This window comes from Hyla sarda, chromosome 6 (assembly GCF_029499605.1).
Source record: "Hyla sarda isolate aHylSar1 chromosome 6, aHylSar1.hap1, whole genome shotgun sequence".
NCBI classification, from domain to species: Eukaryota; Metazoa; Chordata; class Amphibia; order Anura; family Hylidae; genus Hyla; species Hyla sarda.
Genome location: NC_079194.1, coordinates 22,072,108 through 22,091,533, shown reverse-complemented (window position 1 = coordinate 22,091,533; position 19,426 = coordinate 22,072,108). Strand labels below are relative to the sequence as shown.

At 45.1% G+C, this 19,426-nt stretch overlaps 1 protein-coding gene across 2 annotated transcripts in view; it reads left to right on the top strand.

Annotated features, from left to right (window-relative positions):
• Positions 1–19,426, top strand: part of NOS1AP (nitric oxide synthase 1 adaptor protein) — a 107,359-nt gene that overhangs the window by 44,885 nt on the left and 43,048 nt on the right. The gene's annotated exons all lie outside the window — the stretch shown is intronic.

The window sequence follows — 19,426 nt, the reverse complement described above, 5'->3', positions numbered from 1 at the left end:
TAGGACAGCAGGAGGGTCCCCTTACCTTGCCTCCTGGTGTCCGATCGCCGAATGACTGCTCAGTGCCAGTGAGATCCAATGAGATCCAGTGAGATCCAGGCATGAGCAGTCAAGCGGCAGAATCATTGATCAATGTTATCCTATGGGTTAACAATGATGAATGTAAAAGATCAGTGTGTGCAGTGTTACAGTCCCCTATGGGAGCTATAACATTGCAAAAAAAGTGAATAAAGATCATTTAACCCCTTCCCTAATAAAAGTTTGAATCACCCCCCTTTTCCCATTAAAAAAAAAAAAAAAAAAAAAACTGTGTAAATAAAAATAAACATGTGGTATCGCCGCGTATAAAAATAAACATGTGGTATCGCCGTGTGAGAATTATAAAAATATATTGTTAATTAAACTGCTCGGTCAATGGCGTATGCGCCCAAAAATTCCAAAGTCCAAAATAGCGTATTTTTGGTCACTTTTTATATCATGAAAAAATTAATAAAAAGCGATCAATAAGTCCGACCAATACAAAAATGGTACCGCTAAAAACTTCAGATCACCGCGCAAAAAATTAGCCATCATACTGCCCCATACGCGGGAAAATAAAAAAGTTATAGGGGTCAGAAGAGGACAATTTTAAACGTATACATTTTCCTGCATGTAGTTATGATTTTTTCCAGAAGTTGGCTTCCTCCGTGTGGGACCTTCTGCGACCTTCGCCCTGGGTTTGGGGTGTGTGTGGTCTCCGGCCTTTATTCTCATAAATGAGTCTTTGCCTTTCCAAGAGCTCGGTGGTGGTGGTGGTTGGGGAGGCATTGTATCTGGAACCAAAATTGCTGAGATGGGGATGAAGAGGACAGAGAAGGGAGGTCAGGAGTGGAGGTCGGAGGTTAGAGCCTTGTACCAGTCTTCAGTATTATAAAGGAATCTCAGGAATTCTGCAGTGTGGGCGGGCACGGCCTGGAATTCACTGACCATGGTCCACGGATGGGGTGGGGGGGGGGGGGGGGGTGGGGAGCAGGTCAGCGGGAGAGGAACTGGAGGAGGAATTTTATTAAAGCGGGACGGATGGAGCCCCTCCAGATAATGTGTTTGCTTGTTCCAGACGTCTTGTGTTACAGGGTTGGCAGAGGGCACCGTGCCAGGAGAGAAGAAAATGATGCTGATTGATCCAGTATCAGGATCCAGGGAATGAATGAAGGTCCTTGGCAGCCTACAAAGGACATTGGATTTTCCTTTTTTTTTTTTCTTCTCTCAAGCCCTTGGTTTTGTTAACGTAAGAGCTTGAAGCGGCTGTACTTGATTAAATGAGAATCATTAGAGTGTAATGATTTGGCCACGGGCAGTATTCTCCCCCCCCCCCCCCCCCCCCCCCGGAGCCTTTGTAGCTGGTGACCGGGGCAGATAGGGTTTGCGGCACTGTCCAAGCTAAACTGGATAGTCAAAAAACAGCAGCAAGTAAACAGAACAGTCATCGGGTAGATAGAAGAAACCACGGCACTCGATGGTATCCAATGCGCTTAAAAACTCTTTATTGCGGCACACAGGTTGCATAGGCGAGGTGTGGACTCACTCCAACGAGCGCTAGCGCTCGTTGGAGTGAGCCCACACCTCGCCTATGTAACCTGTGTGCCGCAATATAGAGTTTTTAAGCGCATTGGATACCATCGAGTGCCGTGGTTTCTTCTATCTACCTGGGTGGGAAGGAGGAGAAAAAACATTGGGGCGCTCCGTGTGTGGTATTTTATGGAAAAGTGAAAATGAAAATACCCGCCACCAACACTTATGGTGGCGTACTGACCTTGAGTCGGTAGTACACAATGGTGGTGAGAAGGAATGGCGACAGTCTGCTGCTCTCAACCCTTATTATTCCGATCTTCCCGAGGGGGACGGACAAGAATGCATACTAGGAGGAGTAAAAATGGGGGGTATTTTGAGAGCGCTACTGTCAGATGGCGATGGTTGAAGTCAAGAAACGGTATGAGCCAGCACTTATGCAGGACTAACTTTTATTGACTTATTTTTTCAATAAAAGTTAGTCCTGCATAAGTGCTGGCTCATACCGTTTCTTGACTTCAACCATCGCCATCTGACAGTAGCGCTCTCAAAATACCCCCCATTTTTACTCCTCCTACTTTGTTTTCTATCTACCTGATGACCAGTTACTACTGACTACCACCCACAGAGCACCGACCTTCCAGCACGAACTGCGAGTAACCTGTACCTGGCCGCTGGTAAGGTGGTGCCGATCGCTGAATTTTTCTCACCACGTAAATAGGACAGTAGTCAATGGCATCTGGGGCACAGAAGGGGTTAATGTTTGCAACCCTTCTGATCTGTGGCAAAGAAGGGTATTCCTAGCTCACACAGCATTGGGGAAAATAAGCTAATCGGTAAAGGTCCAACTACTGGGACTCCCACTGATCATGAGCTCGAAGCTTGAGCTTGGCAATGTTTGGAAGCCCCATAGACAATGAATGGGGCACTGCATTCAGGGACAGTTTTCCCTCTATTCTCAGGATTGGTTGGGTTCCCAGTGGTTGGACTTCACTGGTCTAATGTTATCCCCTATCCTGAGGATAAGTGGGAATTATCTTTATCATTGGTGGTGCCAGGGTGCCGTTGTCTTTAAAGGAGTTGTGCTACCTTGATTGCTGGGGCGTTCAACCGCTTGGACCCCCAACAATCTCATCGAAATGGAGGTGCAGTCACTGTCATTTTCTTGGTGGTTTGTGGCACGGCTGAAGGTAGTCGAGTGCAGCACTCCGCTATCTCTGGTAGTCCCATAGACCAGAGGTCCCCAAACAAATCCTCAAAGCCCACCAATAGTCGTGGATTTTAATTGTTCCCGGTTCTATTCCGATGGAGAAACTGAAAAAACACAGATCGTTGTTGCACCTTGAGGACTGTGTTGGGGACAACTGCCATAGACTGTGAAACTTGGGACCTCAGTTCTGAAAAGCTCTCTCCATCGATAATACACTTATCCCCTTTCCTGTAGGTAGGAGGTAAGAATGGCAAGTACCCTAAACTCAAACAAAAGTACCCCAAAAGCTAAAATCATTCATTGCATACTTACATGGACAATATATAGACATTGTAGGTAATCCCAAGAGGCAGATGGGGAACCTAGAGGTTTGGTTTAATTTTTGCATCCCTGGTGGTCTAGGGTAGAGAAGCGGTTAATGCCTGAATTTATGGATTAGGGCAGAGAAAGGGTTGAGGTCAAATTCTCTGGTGGTCTGGGGCTTAAAGGGGTATCCCAGCTTTTAAAAACATATATTTATCCACAGGATAGGGGTAAGTGTCTGACCGTGAGGGGTCCAGCCTCTAGGACTACCCTGTGTTCTCCAGAACAGCGCCCCCGCCGAGCAATCCAGCCCCGACCTTCCAAGGTGACCTGGTCTCGGCAGTGACGGCCCACCGAGATGGGACGTGCTGCGGCCAGTAAATTACTAAGCGTCCACTCCCTGCCGTGACAAGTACGTCTGAGAAGGTGGGGTCTGAAGCGCACAGTGGGAGAAGTCTGGTGCCATTTTGGAGATCGATTGAGACAGTGGTCGGATCCCCCCCCCCCTCCCTAAACCTGCTACACACCCATTCCGCGATCAGACATTTATCCTTTATCCTGTGGAAACCTTTTTAAAAGTTGGACTTCCCCATTAAAGGGGTACTCCGATGGAAAACTTTATTTTTTTTTTTAAATCAACTGGAGCCAGAAAGTTATAAAGATTTGTAAATGACTTCTGTTGAAAAATCTTAATCCTTCCAGTACTTATTAGCGGCTGTATGCTCCACAGGAAGTTATTTTCTTTCTGAATTTCTTTTCTGTCTGTCCACAGTGCTCTCTGCTGACACCTCTGTCCGTGTCAGGAACTGTCCAGAGCAGGATAGGTTTGTTATGGGGATTTGATCCTGCTCTGGGCAGTACCTGACATGGACAGAGGTGTCACCAGAGAGCACTGTGGTCAGACAGAAAAGAAATCCAAAAAGAAAACAATTTCCTCCGTAGTATACAGCAGCTGATAAGTACTGGAAGGATTAAGATTTCTTAATAGAAGTAATTTACAAATCTGTATAACTTTCTGGCACCAGTTGATTAAAAATAAATAAATTCCACCGGAGTACCCCTTTAATGTCATATACACCTGGTGGTCTAGGGGAGAGAAAACATTTTTGCTGTAAAAATAAATAAAATAATGGCTTTATGGGAATACTGCTATTATATTTGGATGTTTAAAACAGAGAAAGGGCTAGTTTTCCATACTTGGGTATTGCTGCTCATTCCAGGGCATTGCCCTAGCTGTAACAGGAAGCTGAATACTTATTGTTCAGCTTCCCTTTCTCTCTGTGTATTGCAGGGAGAGGATAGAGAGAACTGTGGAGCTGTAACTTTACGGCAAATGGGACTCTAAGCTTGCTTTTATAGTTTAGTGTTTCCCAACCAGGGTGTCTCCAACTGTTGCAAAACTACAACTCCCAGCATGCCCGGACAGCCGTTGGCTGTCCGGGCATGCTGGGTGTTGTAGTTTTGCCACAGCAGGAGGCCCAATGGTCTAGTGTATGATTTTTACCCTGTCTATGAGGCCCTATGGAAGAAATGTTGGCTGTCCCCCCTGCAGGTGAATGGTATTTTCCAGTAGACGCCCTTCACTTGTTCTGCGTCCTGCAATTTCAACCGGTCATTTTTATCTTTTCTTCTGTCGTCTCGTTGTCAATTCCTCCCGGACAACTCTGCGCGGAGCAGCGGGGACATTTTACTTATACACAGTCTCAGATTCCCAAAGGCGTTTCCTACAGACTTCTGTGTGATGATATTTGGGGGGGGGGGGGTTTGAAGGCTCATTCTCCGCTGACGCATTTCGGAGAATTTCATTCTCCGGTCACATCTCCGTTCCCAATTCGCGGGCCATTGAAATGCGTTGGCTGAACTGATTGACGGGTTTTCGTTTGCTTTTGACAAAACATAAAGAGATTCATCAGCCCATTGTATTCTGTAGATAGAGCGGAGATGTGTGAATTGGTTTGGCCTATTATGTTCCGGGGCCGGATGTCCTCATAGTCTTTTTTTGGAATCATTACTCTCCTAGAGCGAGCGTTCCGTCTATAATGGTAATCTGTTGCCTCTCCAGTTATTCTTCTACTACAACTCTCAGCATGTTCCGATGGCCTCAGCCTCTCTCTAAACAGGTTTGCTCTATATGCAAAGCCTAACCTGCATGTGCAATACAAGGGTATACATACCATAGAGATAATATATGTCTGCTATGAGGGCTCCAAATGGATAGGACCTTGTCCAGATTGGTCTTGCCACTAATTTCGGTGGTTGCGGAGAACCTGTACACAAATCCCTCCCCTGTGGGTACAGGTTAGCAAACAGGGATGCATAGAATTATCCCCATCCTGAATGTGTAATTCAAGGCTGTATATACCATAGAGGCGGCCCATGTGTCTGCTCTGGGGATCCTATAGAGGTCAGACCCAGACTAGATTGACCTTGCAGCTGTATTTCAGTGCTTCTGGAGAGCCTGGGATGGACCCTGGTTTCGGAGCCATCCTAGACTGCTCCTTACAACTTATTTCAGAGGTTCCAGAGAACTTGGGGTGGGACCCAGTCAAGATTGTCCTTACAATATATTTCAGGGATTCCAGAGAAACTGAGATGGGACTCAGTCTAGTAGATTCTCCTACAAACTATTTTGTGGTTTCAGAGAACATGGGATAAGGCCAAGCCTAGATTGTCTTTACAACTTATTTCAGTGGATCCGGAGAACCAGGGATGGGGACCCAGCCTATCTTGCTCTTAAAACTTATTTCAGTGGTGGGCAAAGGATGTGTGGAGTTATCCCTATCCTGAATGTACAACACAAGGCTGTATATACCATAGAGGTGGCTCATGTGTCTGCTCTGGGGATCCTGGAGGGACCAGCCTAGTTTGTACTTGCAATTTATTTCAGTGCTTCTGGAGAGCCTGGGATAGGACCCAACCTAGATTGTCTTCACAATTTATTTTCAGTGGTTTTGGTGAACCTGGGTTGGGGCACAGCCTCGAGTGTTCTTTATAGCTTATTTCATTGGTTCCAGAAAACTTGCCATTGGTACCAGCCTAGATTGTCATTACAATGAATTTTAGTGATACCAATCTAGGCTGGGCCCCATCCCAGATTCTCTAGAACTCCTGAGATAAGTTGTAAGAGCAGTCTAGGCTGGGTCCCAACCCAGGTTTACCGAAACTACTAAAATTAGTTGTAATGACAATCTAGTAGGGATCGACCGATTATCGATTTGGCCGATATTATCGGCCGATATTCACGATTTTGGACATTACCGGTATCGGCAATTATTTTGCCGATATGCCGATAATGCCCTTCCCCCCCGCTTCGCCCTGCCCCAGGCCAGAGACTACCACCGCCGCTGCTGCCCCATTGCCTCCCCATGCTCTGGCCACATACCGCCACCGCTGCCCCATTGCCTCCCCATCCTCTGGCCACATACCGCTGCCACTGCCCCATTGCCTCACCCATCCCCGGTGTTATAATTACCTGTTCCCGGGGTCCGCGATACTTCCTGCGCTGTTGCTGTGCGCACTGACGGTGACGTCGCGTTGAGGACATCACTCGTCATTGCGCAGCGCACAGCAACAGCGCAGGACGTCACAGGAGCCAGAAGTATCGCGGACCCCGGGAACAGGTAATTATAACACCGGGGATGGGGCAGCAGTGGTGTTTGGACTAGGGAGGACCCCAGGAAAGGCAGGGGGAGAGAAGCGAGCGGCTGTGGCGGTCTCTGGCCCCGTAATAGCCGCTGCAGTTCATTTGGCCTGAAAGGTACCAGATTATCGGTATCGGCCCTAAAAATCGATATTGGTCGATCCCTACAATCTAGATTGGGTCCAATCTCAGTTTCTCTGAAACCACTGAAATACATTGTAAGGACAGAGAATAAAGAGATCCAATCTAGATTGTCTTTACAACTTATTATAGTGGCTTTGGTGAACCTGAGTTGGGACCCAGCTTAGACTACTCTTATAACTTATTTCAGTGGTTCCAGAGAACCTGGGATTGGGACCAAGCCTGGATTCTCCTTACAATCTACTTAGTGGATTCGGAGAACCTGGGATTGGACCCAATTTCAGTGGTTTCAGAGAAACGGAGATCGGATCCAGCCTAGATTGCCCGTACGACTTATTTCAGTGGTTGCATGGAAAGTGAAGGTGATACAAGTGAACTTCTCCACCGCCGCTATGAGGTTAGCAAACAATGTGAGTGAGTCCGAGACTCATGGAATCGAGATGGTAACAAACAAGTTACAGGTCCTGATTTACCGTGTGATTATACCAAAAAGGTGACCCATTTTATTAATTGCTGTGTACCCCCTTTATTGTGCATGCCATTGGTACAATCATGGTCTGTGTAGCTACAGTCATTGAGATCTACTGTTGGGGGCAAAAATGGGGCATTGCAAGGATATATATATATATATATATATATATATATATATACACACTTCAAAGACCAGTCGCTGTGCTGCGGGCCGTTCTTACATGCCTGTTATTACGATCAACTGATTAACTGTATTAAATACTTGTGATACGTATGGCGGTTTCCATAGAAACAAGCAGAGTGCCCTCCTATAGCATCCGAGCATGGAGTCGGCTTTTACCTTGGTGTCTTTAACCCTTTATTAATCCTTATTTGTTCCATTTATTTGCTCTTTATCACAATCTAAAGGGGGCACCATACGGAAATAGCGTCCCCGTACACACCGCGCTCTCTGCCTTTTTCTGTACATTGTTGGGGTCAATTTTGGGAGGATTTCCCCTTTTTAGAGATACACAGTGACACATGCGCCCGTATACTTTCAATGTCAAAAAATGTACACCGCACGGTCTGCTCATTTTTGGATCGTGTCCGTTTCTTTGCCGGACTGAAAACCACGGTCTGCTGCGCTTTTCAGTCCGTCAAAAAAAAAAAAATTTAAATTAATACGGTCCGAAAATGATCCGACCGTAGTCACTAGCTGACTCCGTCCAGCTCATTGAAATGAATGGGGTATGGCACAAATCCGGCAGGGATACGGCGTCAACCGGTTTTCAAATTCTCCTGCCGGATCCAGCTGCCATATCCCCCAAGGGGGAAGGGGGGTTGTCCAGGATTGAAAAACAGAGCTAATTTTGAAAAAAAAAAAAAAATGGCGCCACCCCTGTCCTCAGGTTGTGTGTGGTATTACAACTTCACCTCCATAAAACTGAGCTGCAATACCACACCCAACCCGAGGACAGGGGGTGGCGCTGGTTTTGGAAGAAATTGCCTCTGCTTTTTTCCCTGGATAAGCTTTTTTTTGAGCAGTTTTGGCTTTTATGCAACTGTAAGTGACAGATCCCAGTGATCATGAGTGGTCTCCAAACGGTGGACCTCCAGATGTTGCGTAACTAAAAACGCTGGCTGTTCGGACATGCTGGGAGTTGTAGTTTTGTAATGGCTGAAGAGTCGTGTGTTGGAAATGAATGCACTATTATTGATTTACCTGTTGCAAAACTGCAACTCCCAGCATTCCTGGACAGATGTTGTCTGTCCAGGCATGCTGGGAGTTGTAGTTTACAAACAGCTGTTTGTTTTGGAAGTGAATACACTATAGGCCTGATATATTGATTTAACTGTTTGGGCATGCTGGGCATTGTAGTTTTGCAACAGCTGGAGAGTCACATGTTGGAAATGAATGCACTATAGGCCTGACTTATTGATTTAGCTGTTGTAAAACTACAACTCCCAGCATGCCTGGACAGCCATTGGCTGTCCGGACATGCTGGAAGTTGTAGTTTAGCAAATAATAGTGCATTTATTTCCAACACTTGACTCTTCAGCTGTTGCAAAACTACAACTCCCAGCGTGCCCGGACAGCCGTTGGCTGTCCGGGCATGCTGGGAGTTGTAGTTTAGCAACAGCTGAAGTCATGTTTTGGAAATGAATACACTATAGGCCTGATGTATTGATTTAACTGTTTGGGCATGCTGGGAGTTGTAGTTTAGCAACAGCTGAAGAGTCGTGTTTAGGAAATGAATACACTATAGGCCTGAAATATTGATTTAACTATTTGGGCATGCTGGGCATTGTAGTTTTGCAACAGCTGGAGAGTCACATGTTGGAAATTAATGCGTTGTAGGTCTGATATATTGATTTAGCTGTTGTAAAACTATAACTCCCAGCATGCTGGAAGTTGTAGTTTTGCAACAGCTGGAGGTCCACGTATAGGTATAAATAGACATTAAAGGGGTACTTTGTAAGTTAATTCTATTAAAAAAATCTTAATCCTTCCAGTACTTATTAGCTGCTGCATACTACAGAGGAAATTTTTTTCTTTTTGGAACACAGAGCTCTCTGCTGACATCATGACCACAGTGCTTTCTGCTGACATCTCTGTTTGTTTTAAGAACTGTCCAGAGTAGGAGAAAATCCCCATAGAAAACATATGCTGCTCTGGACAGTTCCTAAAAATGGACAGAGATGTCAGCAGAGAGCACTGTGGTCATGATGTCAGCAGAGAGCTCTGTGTTACAAAAAGAAAATAATTTCCTCTGTAGTATTCAGCAGCTAATAACTGGTGCCAGAAAGTTAAACAGATTTGTAAATTACTTCTATAAAAAAAAAATCTTAATCCTTCCAGTACTTATTTGCTGCTGAATACTACAGCGGAAATTATTTCCTGTTTGAAACACAGAGCTCTCTGCTGACATCACGAGCACAGTGCTCTCTGCTGACATCTCTGTCCATTTTAGGAACTATCCAGAGCAGCATATGTTTGCTATGGGAATTTTCTCCTACTCTGGACAGTTCCTAAAATGGACAGAGATGTCAGCAGAGAGCACTGTGCTCGTGATGTCAGCAGAGAGCTCTGTGTTTCAAACAGGAAAGAATTTCCGCTGTAGTATTCAGCAGCTGATAAGTACAGGAAGGATTAAGATTTTTTAATAGAAGTAATTTACAAATCTGTTTAACTTTCTGGCATCTGGTTGATATAGAAATTTTAAAAAGTTTTCTAGCAGAGTACCCCTTTAAAGAGCTGGGATGGGAATAGTTAACAGAAATGCATAATTCAAATCTATGGGGTAGATTTATTAGAACCTGTCCAAAGGAAAAGTTGCCCAGTTGCCCATAGCAACCAATCAGATCGCTTCTTTCACTTTGCAGAGGCCTTGTTAAAAATGAAAGAAGCGATGTGATTGGTTGCTATGGGCAACTGGGCAACTTTTCCTCTGGACGGGTTTTGATAAATCTCCCCCATTATGTCTAGAGACTGTGTCTTATTGCGTCTAATGCTGCGGTGTGTGAACGGGGTCTAATCTACAGAGCTGCCAGGATCCATTCCTCCTCATAGTAACGTCCACCAGATCTGACGTGTGACCCTCCATCTGTCTCCTCGCTGTTGCGGTTATAATACGCCGCTCCGAAAATAGCTTTTTCCAGCTGCCACAATAAAGCGCCATTTAATTTTCTATCGTCTCCTGACAGCCAGACGTCGCATTACGGTTATCATACTGTACGGCTCCAGCTGCCGGCACCGACCTTATTATTATGGGTAATTACTCTGTGCGGGCCGCCGCATCGTGCACGAGAAAATCCTGCTCTGCGCTCACTCCCGAGGACTCTTCACTACACCCCATTATTATTATCTGGGAGACCAGAGATGGAGCCGGGAGTGAAGGGTCTTTAGGTTTAAATGAGATCCTGTGATAAGAACCCATTGTGTACCGGCGAGAGCGATTCCGCGAGTTTATCAGCGTTACGCTTCCAACAAGTTTTCGGATGATTGTTTGACCAACAGCTGAACTATCCTCCTCATAAGCATGCACTCACGGCTTGGCCGAGCGTGCATGTATTCTCAAAAGGGAGACAGCTAGTGACCACTTATCTGAGGATTAAAGAAGTACTCTGGGTAAGGGAAAAGTATCCCCTATGCTAAGGAGTGTCTGATCACGGGGGTGCCTGACTGCTTGGACCCCCTCGCGATCTCCCATATGGTCGCCCTGGCTTTCCTCATAAGTGAAGCTGTGTCGGCTACGCCCCTCCATACATTTCTATGGGAGAGCCGGAGCGCTGTACTTGGGTATCTCCGGCTCTCCCACAGAGATACATGGAAGGGGGTGTGTGGACCACCTCGACACGGCGCCATTCGTGAGGAGACCGGGGACGCTGTACTGGAGATTGTAGGGGGTCGCAACGCTCGGATCCCCCACGATCCGACATTTAGCCCTTATCCTAACCTGGACTATTCCTTTTTAGGGCCCATTCACAGTACAGACATTCCAGCTCAGAAGCCTCCCATTGTTTTCAATGGGAATCTGCTGCACCGTGCACACTGCAGAATTTCTGCGGCAATATTTTGGCATTGGAACTGTGCATTTTTTTCGTCAAAATTCCGCGCGACTGCGCTAGGGGTGAAGCATGTCCCCGCAGTCATAGCACCTATTGATATCATTGGCCCTCGATTTACACGGAATCTCCGCCTTGTATATCTCCCAGTGGAATTGTAATGGTGTGAATGGGCCCTAACATGATCGACCCTGAAATCGGCCTTAGGAGGAGACTCTGAGCACCCCCATACACAATAGATCAGAGTTTCCCAACCAGGGCGTCTTCAGCTGTTTCAAAACTACAACTCCCAGCATGCCCAGACAGCCTTTGGCCATTGCTGAATTTTGGCCTTCAGCTAATGATCGCCCTGTATATTAGGGCCCTTACTTTCCCCCGATTAAGAACACTGAAGAACAGCCGTGAAGATCACTGAAAACACTGATGTAAAACTGGCACAACCAGCGAACAAAACTAGTGAGTCCTCACCGCTGTTCATTGCTTCTACCGCTCCACATTGGATCCGGTAATGGAGGTAAACCTCTATACAGTGCCTCCAGTGACAATGGTTGTCCAGGTACCAGTAATATTGTATGTTGAGTCCATTGTATGTTGAGTCCAGAACTTTATGGAAACCTGATAATTGGTTCCTATTTCCTAAAATAGGAAAAAGTGAGGATTAAAGAAAAATAAGTAGATAACTAATAGAGAGAAAGCAAATCCTTACATATAAAAGTAATAAAGATCTGCTGGGAGCTGTAATCACTGTCTCTGTAGAGGACAGGAGCTTCTTCAGGGTCCTGTACAGTACACAGTGTCCTAAAAAAGTTAAATGGAGCCGCCCTTACCTGGTGTCCAAAGGAGCAGCTAACCCTGGTACAGGTAAAGAGTATAGAACATGTAATACTTCCCTGTACTGTAGGAGGCGCTACCAGACACCAGTCAGTGCATACACTTCAGTAATACAGGTAAAGAGTACAGAACATGTAATACCTCCCTGTACTGTAGGGGGGCGCTACCAGACACCAGTCAGTGCATACACTTCATTAATACAGGTACAGAGTAGTACAGAACATGTAATACCTCCCTGTACTGTAGGGGGCGCTACCAGACACCAGTTAGTGTATGCACTTCAGTAATACAGGTAGAGAGTACAGAACATGTAATACCTCCCTGTACTGTAGGGGGCGCTAACAGACACCAGTCAGTGCATACACTTCAGTAATACAGGTAGAGAGTACAGAACATGTAATACCTCCCTGTACTGTAGGGGGCACTACCAGACACCAGTCAGTGCATGCACTTCAGTAATACAGGCGTTTTACCAATGAATGCACATACTGATTGGTCAGATCTTCCAGCCATTGACACGTTTCGTAGATCTGGACTGTCCGTACATTGTATGTTGTGTCAGGTTTCAGGTTACAATGGTCCAGAAAAGACGGAAAATATTGTAACCCGAGGCCATTGTTAGTTGAGGGAACATTGTATATCAAGAGGATAGATAGATAGCTCCCGTTTCCCAGTTTCTTTCTCTTCGTACTTTGGATCTACTTGGCCAAGCCTATCATGTATATTTACAGTGGGGGGGGGGGGGGGGGAGGGTCAGGAGGGGTTGCGATTTACTATCTTGTGTATGGCCGACCATAGAGACCTGTCCAGAGGAAAAATTGCTAAGTTGCCCATAGCAACCAATCAGATCGCTTCTTTCATTTTTCAGAGGCCTTTTCAAAAGTGAAAGAAGCGATCTTATTGGTTGCTACGGGCAACTCGGCAACTTTTCCTCTGGACAGGTTTTGATAAATCTCCCCCAATACTCTAACACCACGTTGACTAAAACGTTTCATTCCCACCGGAGGCTTCGAGCTCTTGGCGTATAATGGAGGAGATTATCCTGTGTTCTGTAGATATCTGCTCTGTTCTCTCTATTATACACTCAGCACATTATAGAAGACAGTGGTGTCCAAACTGTGGCCCTCCAGATGTTGCAAAACTACAACTCCCAGCATGCCTGGACAGCAGCCAACGGCTGTCCGGGCATGCTGGGAGTTGTAGTTTTGCAACAGCTGGAGGCACCCCTGGTTGGGAAACACTGACCTATACTATATACTACTATATAGTCTGACATGCTGGGAGTTGTAGTTTTGCAACAGCTGGAGCCACCCCTGGTTGGGAAACACTGACCTATACTATATACTACTATATAGTCTGACATGCTGGAAGTTGTAGTTTTGCAACAGCTGGAGAAACCCTGGTTGGGAAACACTGACCCATACTATATACTACTATATAGTCCGACATGCTGGGAGTTGTAGTTTTGCAACAGCTGGAGGCACCCTGGTTGGGAAACACTGACCTTTACTATATACTTCTATATAGTCCACATTGCTAGGAGTTATAGTTTTGCAACAGCTGGAGGCACCCCTGGTTGGGAAACACTGACCTATACTATATACTACTATATAGTCCGACATGCTGGGAGTTGTAGTTTTGCAACAGCTGGAGCCACCCCTGGTTGGGAAACACTGACCTATACTATATACTACTATATAGTCTGACATGCTGGAAGTTGTAGTTTTGCAACAGCTGGAGAAACCCTGGTTGGGAAACACTGACCCATACTATATACTACTATATAGTCCGACATGCTGGGAGTTGTAGTTTTGCAACAGCTGGAGGCACCCTGGTTGGGAAACACTGACCTTTACTATATACTTCTATATAGTCCACATTGCTAGGAGTTATAGTTTTGCAACAGCTGGAGGCACCCCTGGTTGGGAAACACTGACCTACACTATATACTACTATATAGTCCACATTGCTGGGAGTTGTAGTTTTGCAACATCTGTAGGGCCACATTTTGGACACCACTGATATAAAAAGGTTGGAGTTGTTCCGTGCTCCCGAATAATGACTCATCGGGGGCTCCGGCAGGTTTTTTCTCTTCCCTTAATGGAAGTTGAGTCGTCAGGGCCAAGTCTGATTTCCTTCCTCTTTCTTTTCCTCCTTCCATTATGACCTTTTACCGTGATCTGAGTCGGATTCAGTAGAACAGCAGGAGACTCGAGTGTCACATCCGCGACCGCACTCAGGAGGCGGAGGAAAGAACCAGAAGATATTCCTCCATAATACTGTGAAAAACGGTTTCCCTAAAAAGAATGTACGAGTGGGTTCACACCACGATTTTGCTATACGGTTTCATAAAAAAAACTTATGCGACCGTACAGAAAACCGTGCCCATAGACTTCCCCTTCAAAACTGTATGCGCCATAATGTATACAGTTCTCTCCGCTTTTCAATCCATATGGTTTTTTACTTTTAATCTGCTGAGATTGTTCCGCGCAAAGAAAGAACATGTTCATTCTTTGCACGGAAGTCCGCGAACACTGCATAGCCGTCAATGGTGACGGCGCAGTGCCGCACCCCCATCCCCCCCCCAGAATGGAATCTCCACTCGCGGAATTCTGCAAGCGGAGATTCCGTTCATATTCTGTAGTGTGAACATACCCTTTAATAACGGATGTAACCGGACATCATTTTTCAAACCGTATACAGATAATAATTTGTACGCGCGTTTTGATACAGTTTAGTCCGGTTTTGAGGAATCCGTTTTTTTAAATCAAAAACCTGATACGGGAACCGTATTGCAAAAGCGTGGTGTGAACCCGGCCTAACAAAGAATGTAAAAGCAAAGAGGGAATGTACAAAGATACTAAAATAATTTATATTTATTTAGTGCTCATCCCATGACGACACTTTCTTATGTAATCAGTCAGATCTGTTTTTTTTCTTTTACCTATATAGTGCAGCATAGAGAAGTTCTTGTGTATTGTCTTGTACTTACCTTTTAGCTAATGTGGCAGGCACAAGTTCTCAGCCATACTGATTTACAATTCCATCATGGAAATGATTTCCTTTATGCTGTCTACATTTTCCAAGACTCCTCTGGCTTTGCAGAGAGAGAGGGTGTGAAGTCTGATCACTGCACCTGGTCATCTAATTAGGCTGGCGATCATCCAGGTGAACTGAATAGACTTGTGGATTAAAGGGGTACTACGCTGGAAAACATTTTTTATTAAATCGGCTAAGTTAAACAGATTTGTAAATTACTTCAATTAAAAAAAAAAAAATCCTTCCAGTACTTATCAGCTGCTGTATGCTTCACAGGAAGTTCTTTTCTTTTTGAAGTTCCTTTGTGTCGGACAGAGGTGTCAGCAGAGAGCACTGTAGTCAATGTCAGGAACTGTCCAGAGCAGAATTGGTTTGCTCTGGGGATTTGCTACAACTCTGGACAGTTCCTAAAATGAACAGAGGTGTCAGCTGAGAGCACTGTGGTCAGGCAGAAAGGAAATTCAAAAAGAAAAGAACTTCCTTTGTAGTATAAAGCAGCTGATAAGTACTGGAAGGATTAAGATTTTTAAATAAAAGTAATTTACAAACCTGTTTACATTTCTGGCACCAGTTGATTAAAAAAAATGTATTCCAGCGGAGTACCCCTTTAAGGTCAGTTCACATTATGCGCAGTTTTCACGCATTTTCTTATTCACAGGGGTGCTGAGGAAGTTGCTGACGGGCAACAAAACGCGTGGGGTCTTTAGGGGGGCACCTGCCGTATTACTCCTCCATCTATTGTCCTCTACTACCAGTCCCCTGTGCTATATACTGAGGATATTCAGGTTGTATACATATTATTGGTGTTGTGGGGACAGGACTGTATTGATGTAACATTCTTGTTGTATGATAGGTTGATAACCTGAGTATTTGTGGAGGCAGGTGCCCTGGGTGGGGTTTCTCCCCCTCGTTTGTGCAGTGGCCAATTGGGCCTTTTTTAATTGCTTTTAACTGTATTGTCTGCTTTTTGTACTATTTATATGTAATAAAGATATACTTTTTGGATTACAGTTATTGTGGGTGTGCATTATATTGCGTATCTTTCTCTTTTTGTGTAGTTATAACTAATCTATATCTCGATCCCATAGAGATAGCAGCAGTATACAGAGAGAGCTGGAAGAGAGGTGTATAACTACTATGTATCCCTATCCCATAGAATAGCAGCAGCAGTATACAGAAAGAGCTGGAAGAGAGGTATATAACTACTATGTATCCCGATCCCATAGAGATAGCAGCAGTATACAGAAAGAGCTGGAAGAGAGGTATATAACTACTATGTATCCCGATCCCATAGAGATAGCATCAGTATACAGAGAGAGCTGGAAGAGAGGTATATAACTACTATGTTTCCCGATACCATAGAGATAGCAGCAGTATACAGAGAGAGCTGGAAGAGAGGTATATAACTACTATGTATCCCGATACCATAGAGATAGCAGCAGTATACAGAGAGAGCTGGAAGAGAGGTATATAACTACTATGTATCCCGATACCATAGAGATAGCAGCAGTATACAGAGAGAGCTGGAAGAGAGGTGTATAACTACTATGTAATCCCGATACCATAGAGATAGCAGCAGTATACAGATACAGCTGGAAGAGAGGTATATAACTACTATGTATCCCGATCCCATAGAGATAGCAGCAGTATACAGAGAGAGCTGGAAGAGAGGTGTATAACTACTATGTATCCCGATCCCATAGAGATAGCAGCAGTATACAGAGAGAGCTGGAAGAGAGGTGTATAACTACTATGTATCCCGATCCCATAGAGATAGCAGCAGTATACAGAGAGAGCTGGAAGAGAGGTATATAACTACTATGTATCCCAATCCCATAGAGATAGCAGCAGTATACAGAGAGAGCTGGAAGAGAGGTATATAACTACTATGTATCCCAATCCCTTAGAGATAGCAGCAGTATACAGAGAGAGCTGGAAGAGAGGTATATAACTACTATGTATCCCGATCCCATAGAGATAGCAGCAGTATACAGAGAGAGCTGGAAGAGAGGTGTATAAACTACTATGTATCCCGATACCATAGAGATAGCAGCAGTATACAGAAAGAGCTGGAAGAGAGGTGTAGAACTACTATGTATCCCGATCCCATAGAGATAGCAGCAGTATACAGATAGAGCTGGAAGAGAGGTGTAGAACTACTATGTATCCCGATACCATAGAGATAGCAGCAGTAAACAGATAGAGCTGGAAGAGAGGTATATAACTACTATGTATCCCGATACCATAGAGATAGCAGCAGTATACAGAGAGAGCTGGAAGAGAGGTGTATAACTACTATGTATCCCCATCCAATAGAGATAGCAGCAGTATACAGATACAGCTGGAAGAGAGGTGTATAACTACTATGTATCCCGATACCATAGATAGCAGCAGTATACAGATACAGCTGGAAGAGAGGTATATAACTACTATGTATCCCGATCCCATAGAGATAGAAGCAGTATACAGAGAGAGCTGGAAGAGAGGTGTATAACTACTATGTATCCCGATCCCATAGAGATAGCAGCAGTATACAGAGAGAGCTGGAAGAGAGGTGTATAACTACTATGTATCCCGATACCATAGAGATAGCAGCAGTAAACAGATAGAGCTGGAAGAGAGGTATATAACTACTATGTATCCCGATACCATAGAGATAGCAGCAGTATACAGAGAGAGCTGGAAGAGAGGTATATAACTACTATGTATCCCGATCCCATAGAGATAGCATCAGTATACAGAGAGAGCTGGAAGAGAGGTGTATAACTACTATGTATCCCGATCCCATAGAGATAGCAGCAGTATACAGAGAGAGCTGGAAGAGAGGTGTATAACTACTATGTATCCCGATCCCATAGAGATAGCAGCAGTATACAGAGAGAGCTGGAAGAGAGGTGTATAACTACTATGTATCCCGATCCCATAGAGATAGCAGCAGTATACAGAGAGAGCTGGAAGAGAGGTATATAACTACTATGTATCCCGATCCCATAGAGATAGCATCAGTATACAGATACAGCTGGAAGAGAGGTATATAACTACTATGTATCCCGATCCATAGAGATAGCAGCAGTATACAGATAGAGCTGGAAGAGAGGTATATAACTACTATGTATCCCGATACCATAGAGATAGCAGCAGTATACAGAGAGAGCTGGAAGAGAGGTGTATAACTACTATGTATCCCGATCCCATAGAGATAGCAGCAGTATACAGATAGAGCTGGAAGAGAGGTGTATAACTACTATGTATCCCGATCCCATAGAGATAGCAGCAGTATACAGATAGAGCTGGAAGAGAGGTATATAACTACTATGTATCCCGATCCCATAGAGATAGCAGCAGTATACAGATAGAGCTGGAAGAGAGGTGTATAACTACTATGTATCCCGATCCCATAGAGATAGCAGCAGTATACAGAGAGAGCTGGAAGAGAGGTATATAACTACTATGTATCCCAATCCCTTAGAGATAGCAGCAGCAGTATACAGACAGAGCTGGAAGAGAGGTATATAACTACTATGTATCCCAATCCCTTAGAGATAGCAGCAGCAGTATACAGAAAGAGCTGGAGGATAGGGGTATATCTACTATATATCCTGATCCCTGGACAGCTCTGACATCATCAGGACGTGAGAGCTGCGTAAAAACTTCATGTGCATGCGCTCTGCAGACATAGTGGTGCGCTCAGGGGGCATGTGACTCCATGTCACTAGGACATAGGGGGTGGGATTAGGTCCCTTCCTCCGGGACCTAAAGTGAATCGGCGGCGGGCGCCCGCCTTCAAATCGCCACTGACAAGAACAAAAAAAACAACTTTAGCTGGGCAGTATTCAGTGGCCAGGGCACACAAAAAAGTAAGTGACCCCTGTATGGTCTCCTGTTCGCCCACGCTATCGCCCAGTATATTGGGTTTAGTGTGGGTAACTAGCTGACAGTTTTCCTTTAAAGGGGTACTCCGCTGCTCAGTGTTTGGAACAAACTGTTCCGAACACTGGAGCCGATGTCGGGAGCTCGTGACGACATAGCCCCGCCCCCTCAATGCAAGTCTATGGAAGGGGGCGTGACAGTCGCCACGCCCCCTCCCATAGACTTGCATTGATGGGGCGGGGCTATGACATCACGAGCTCCCGGCGTCGGCTCCAGCGTTCGGAACAGTTTGTTCCAAACGCTGAGCAGCGGAGTACCCCTTTAAG